Source organism: Panthera onca, chromosome D4 (genome assembly GCF_046562875.1).
Source record: "Panthera onca isolate mPanOnc1 chromosome D4, mPanOnc1 haplotype 2, whole genome shotgun sequence".
NCBI lineage: Eukaryota > Metazoa > Chordata > Mammalia > Carnivora > Felidae > Panthera > Panthera onca.
Genome location: NC_138351.1, coordinates 27041925 through 27047924, shown reverse-complemented (window position 1 = coordinate 27047924; position 6000 = coordinate 27041925). Strand labels below are relative to the sequence as shown.

Here is a 6000-nt window from a genome sequence, read left to right as displayed (position 1 = left end):
TTACAAAGTTGGATGCAGATCGGGGGGAGAGAGAGGCAGCGTGATCTTTGGAAGCAGTTAAGTGAAAGCCATTTAGTTTGGTGGGAGAAATAGAAGCCTGTTGTACTCTTGGGTTTTCCTCTAAAATTCTATTTTTAAAAAACAAGTTGTTTATTGGTATAGAAAGCTACATGTTACCTGAAGAAAATTTAGGACCAATGGAAAAGCAAAAAGAACAAAATAAGTGTCATCTATGATCTCATTCTAGATGGCCACCACTGACATCTACTTATATTCCTTTAGTCTTTTCCTATATCTATTACTTATGTATTTATGTGTATATATTATATGGTTATAAGTATAGGATCAAACTGTTTAGACACTTACCTCAAAACTTAATAGCTTTCCAATGTAATTTTAAATCACTGCTGAGTGCTCCATGGTATGTTTAGTTAATGTACCCGATATTATTTCTCTCTCTGATGGATGTTTTAGCTTCAGTTTGTGCTTATCCACAATGCTTTCCCTAGGTTAAGTTTGGAATTCCAATGTCAAATGGGATGGAAATTTTAGGAATTTGATTCCTGGTGTCAAATTGTCAACCTGGAAAAAATTGCATCAACTGTCATTCCCACCTGGTTTATGGGGTTCCCCACATTTTTTCCAAACACTGGGTTTCATTATTTCCTTTTTTTGAATGGCCGATTTGATCAATGAAAAATTGCGCGTGTTTATATTTTTCACTTTTTCCGGTTAGGAAGGACATATTAAAAAAATATTTGGGTGTCTGTGTTTGTAAATTGCCCGCTCATGTCCTTTGACTATTATTTTATTTATTTTTTTAAAGAAATGTTTTTATTTTTTTTTAATGTTTATTTATTTTTGAGAGAGAGACAGAGGGACAGAGAGAGAGAGTAGCGGAAAGAGAGGGAGACAGGATCCAAAGCAGGCTCTGTGCTGACAGCAGACAGCCCGATGCGGGGCTTGAACTCACAAATTGCAAGATCGTGATCTGGGCCGAAGTTGGACTCTTAACTGACAAGAGCCACACAGGCGCCCTCCTTTGACTATTATTTTTTCCACTGAGGTGCTTGCTCATCTTTTTCTCATTGATTTTTTTAACTCTATTAAAAAACGGAGTTTATTTCACACATAAGATTTTGTTTCTCCACTTGTCTGACCATCCTACTACTATGTTCTGCTGTAGCATTCCACACATATTTAAAACCAAGCAAAAGGTGGAGTTCTGCCTTTAAAAACTAAACAGACATTTTGGACAATGTATTGGCAATGCAAGCTGGACCACATTTATCAGACAGAGTAAGGAAAGTTTTCTCTCTGCATTATAAAAAGGACAGCCAGATATTAAGTGTTAACAGAAATAAAATGAGATGGAAAATTTTAACAAACTGTTTAAGCTTTTTTCCTAAAGAAACGTCCTCTACTGCCAGAGATCTTAAATAGCCTCTGGATCAGTCATCCAGAAGCAGTTCCTCATATAATTGATGAGCTTGGCTTTCACTTTAGAAAGAGAATCACCTTTTTCCATACTTGCTTGCATTTTTGCTTTAATGTCTTCTACAGAACTAGGTCTGTTTGATGTGTTAGAAGTTTTTTTCTTAGTTTCTTTCTTTCTTTTCTTTTTTTTTTTTTTTTGAGAATTCTTGACCTTTTGATCTTGATGTTCACGGTTTTGAGTCTTTTCCATTCTGGTTTGATTTTTGTACATTTTTGGCTAGAGTATCTCATATCAATTTCTTCACTGGAGTGTTTTCTTCACTCTTCCTTTTTCTCCTCCTCCTCCTCCTCCTCCTCCACTTATCCTCCTCCTCCTCCTTCTACTTCTTCTTCTCTCCCTCCTTCTCCTCCTCCACCTGTACCTCCTCCTTCATCATGATCATCGTCACCTTCGATAGCAAGTTTGATTTTTTGTGTGGAACCTTGCCACCACTTCCAAGGGCTGATTGCTTTCCAGATACATTTAGGAATTTCGCTTCTCTTCTTTGTCTTCTGACTCTGCCTCTTCCTCCAGCACTAAGTGCTGCCCATTAATATGCATGAGCCCCGAACCACCCTTTAACCACCAGTCACAGGTGTTGTTATTTCAAAGCCGCCAAGGGAATTCATCGCTTGTACAGACATTTTCAAACTTGCTGTTATTTTCATTGGACTGCCCTCCTAATTCTTTGCCTTTGCACCAGCGCTTAAACTGTTCTTAGAGATGGGTGGTGCTCATTTTAATCATCATCCACGAAGGTGGATAAATAACTGTCAGCCACAGTTGACAAAAGAAAAGAGTTCATGTCCAGCCCCATCAAGTCAGCCATGGGGTGGCGGCATGCACTGAGGTGGGCGCTGTCTACTGCTCAAGAAAACAGTCATTGGTATGAGATCACACCAGGGTTCTTACTGAATTTTAACTACTTTGTGTACGTAAGCATACTTTGGTTGTTTTCTGTTATCAACATGTTTTCTTCATTAGCTGTTGGCTTTCAATTTTGTTGATGTACTACTTGTTTACGATAGTGACTTTTGTTGCTGTTTTGGGGGTTACTCTTTTGGGCTTTTTTTTCTTTCATTTGATTGCTTTTATTTTTCGGGCAGTCACAGCTGTTACTGTTGTGACCTCTGCCATTGGTATCATACTTAGAGATGCCTCCCCCATCCTTAGGTCATATAATATTTGTCCACCTTTTCTCCTAGTCCTTAATCACTTAATCTCAAATCTGCAATCTATTTTATTTTAAATCTGTGGTTTATTTCAATGAAAGGTCTTATCTCAGATACAGTTTCAAAATATCCCATTCTAATTTAACTTTGTAAAGCAGCCATTAGGATGGTTATTGACCAATACTGTTACTTTTCTATAGTGAATGCATTTGCATGCATTACGTCTTTATCGCTAAATATCCTTATTCACATAACGGAGTACTAGTTCATTCTGTTTGCCGCATGACAGGCTGATAAGTTGAGGGGGTAGGAAAGTGCTGGGGTAGGAAAGTGACTTTATTTGGAAAGTCAGCAAACTGAGATGATGGACTGTTGTCGTAAAGAATCATCTCTCCTCAGCATGAACTTTGATGTTAGGAAAGGGGGGGAGTGGGAGGGAGCTGGGGTCAAGAGGTGACTGAGTTCTGTAGCCAGTCAGGCGCCCACAAGGGTGCAAGGCAGGTTTTGGAACTTTTCTGTCCTTGGTCAGTTGATCTTTGAGTATAGGAATCTGTTCATGCCATTTCTCTAAATCTTAAACATAACATTATTGTTTCTGTACATATTTATCTTCTCGGGTGATGTAGGTTTTGGGCAAAGAGTGGTTTTTGCAAATCTTAGCTGTCACCAAACTTCCTTCAATGATTAACATGCCTATGTGCAGGGCTAAGCAGAAGTTTCTAAGCTATAAGTCACAGCAGTAAGGGTAATAGAAGCAATATGGAGTCAGACATGCTAAGTTTCTCCCCGTTACATCCACACCTGGGCCTAAGCCTCACTGTAAGCATCACCATTTAACTGCAAAAAAGTCAGGGTTGGCCTTGACCATCCTGGCCTGGAAGAAGTAAGAAAGCCATCGGTGTAATGCTGGCCGGCCCACTCGAATTTCTGTTTTTGGCTTCTCAGAGACTTAACGTTATGGTCATATTGTGCTTTCCTTGACGCCCATGAGAAAAACGTGTATATTTCAGCCATTGGCCAGAGTCTGTAGTTTGTGAGAGAAGTTCCCCTGAGGTATGAAGAAGAGGAAGGAGGAGACCCAGTGGTTCAGCCTCCATGTCCAGTATGCCCAACCGGACAGATTGCAGAGTCCCAGACACCTGTGCGTACACACAGTGCTTTTTCTGTGTGGCATCTCTGGATGCCACCAGCCGCAGCACAGATTGTTTCCCGCTTTAGAGTTAAACTTTCTCTTTCTTTTTCCTTTCTTTTGCAGAGCTCCCAACATGAGAACACCTTCCAGTTGTGGGCTCAGAGGACCCTTCTTATAGCACACAAATGCATGCGGCTATATCAGATTTCCAAATATACAAAAGAGGGCACATCTTGCTGTTCCTGGTTTTGAGGCTCCTAAGCTTAGGTCTCATTAAAAAAAAAAATGCTGGTTGTCAGTACACAGGGGCGTTTAGGCAGGTGAGGGGAAATGGGTGGGCAGAGAGAGGCATGAGGAATGATACCCACATAGGAAATGCTTCCACTCATGTTTTGTATTTGTGTTTTAAATTTTGGGAGTGACTCACAGGCACTTAGCAAAAGTAACTGATTAAATTAACCTTATCGGTAATGAGGTTGCCTGGCCTCTGTTTTGGCAAACAGCTCGCTGGCTGGTTGGTATTTAATTGGCTGCCTGGTGACTGGTGAAAACAATGTGGGTTGAGTCCCACTTAAAGCAAGTTCATAGTACATCAATCTTGCTGTAGTCTATCTGGACGTTATTAAAGTTAAGACATGGTATACTGAATTATTTGTTTCCTTTATTCATGCAAAACAGATGCTCAGGACTCACGTTTCTCAGACATGGTAGATCGGGATTGTGTGTGTTGCGTGAAGGGAATACCTTGCTTGTTATAGGATAAGGGTTGTAGCATTTGTCCTGCTGTGGCTGTATTTGGAAACCATAAATGATAGTCTTAGTACAATTTGATGTTCTTCAAATGCCTAGTTGAAGTTCAAGCGTTGTAAAATTAGATTCTTGAGTAGAAGGATGCAAAATCCTATGGACTGAATTGTGTCCCCCCAAAAAGCATACAATGAAGCCCCTAACCCCCATTGTCATTGTATTTGGAGACAGGGCTCTTAAGAGATAATTAAGGTTCAATGGGGTCTGAAGGTCAGGTACTAATCTGTAGGTTTGGGGGCCTCATAAGAAGAGGGTGAAGAGGTCTCTTTGTCTCTGCATGCACCAACAGAGAAAAAGCCATATGAGAAGGTGGCTGAGTGAAAACCCAAGGAGAGAGCCCTCAGTAGACGCTATATACACTCCTTGGTCTTGGAATTCTAGCCTCCAAAACTGTAGAAAAATAAATTTATGTTGTTTCAGTCTCTCAGCCTATGATTTTTTTTAAATGGCCGTCCAAGCTGACTGAGACAGAAAGGAGATGGGGTATGAAATACGGCTCCGAGAGGGACCCACAGAACCTAGAGATCGAAAGCAGTGAGCACTTCTCTGTGAGACGTGTAAAGTGACCCTTTACTGCTGTAACTTGGCAGACCTAGCACGGTCCAGTGAGAAAGGACCTGTCTGGAAACGGGAGACTGGGTTTACCTCTCTGCATCTCTCCAACCTTGCTCAGGGGCTCAGCTTCCTCACCTGCATAAAGAGGCGATTGGGTTAGTTCTTCTTTATGCCCATTCTAGCACTTTGAAAAGTACTAGTGGTGTTGTGTTTTAATTACTGGAGTGTTCCAGTGGACTTCAGATGCTTTGGAGTTCTCTCATGAGCAGACTGGAATCTTTTTCCAAGAGGGTCATGCTAGCCAGCAGGAAGATACTGTTTGAGCTCTCAACCTCAAACTCAATGTTAGTTTTTGGGATGGGAAATGGCAAGGTCAGGAAAGATCCTCCTACCTCCACACCTCTGAACTAGGAGTCTTCTCAATCAATCCAGATGATCAAATAGTGAGATTTCTGGCCATCAGCATATGTGACTTGTGGCAGTTGGGTAATCAAAACACAATTCTGTCTGTGCCTCCATTGTCACTTCACAATTTGTTTGTTCACAGGGGCTCTGCAATAATTAACATTGGTACTGTCCTTTCTCCAAAGTGGGAAGTTGAACACTTTGCAAAAGATAGCTAATGCCAATAAAATTTCTTGACAAACTGCAAACATTCTAATACATCACACACACACACACACACACACACACACGCATGCACACTCTCGTCACTGTAGGGTCAGGGACCCACACAGGTTTTTTTTTTTTATCACCTTGTGGGAAAATGTGGGCACTTTCAATGCTATCCATGAGTCAGTGGTGGTGAGGATTTGGGGTTGCTTCCAGGGTCATTGGGTTTGTGTCCACATAGGCTG

General features: G+C 41.0%; 1 pseudogene; it reads right to left on the bottom strand.

Moving 5' to 3' along the window:
* Positions 1-1420: 1420 nt before the first annotated feature.
* Positions 1421-2306, bottom strand: LOC132663404 (nucleophosmin pseudogene; annotated as a pseudogene).
* Between the last annotated feature and the right edge of the window lie 3694 nt (positions 2307-6000).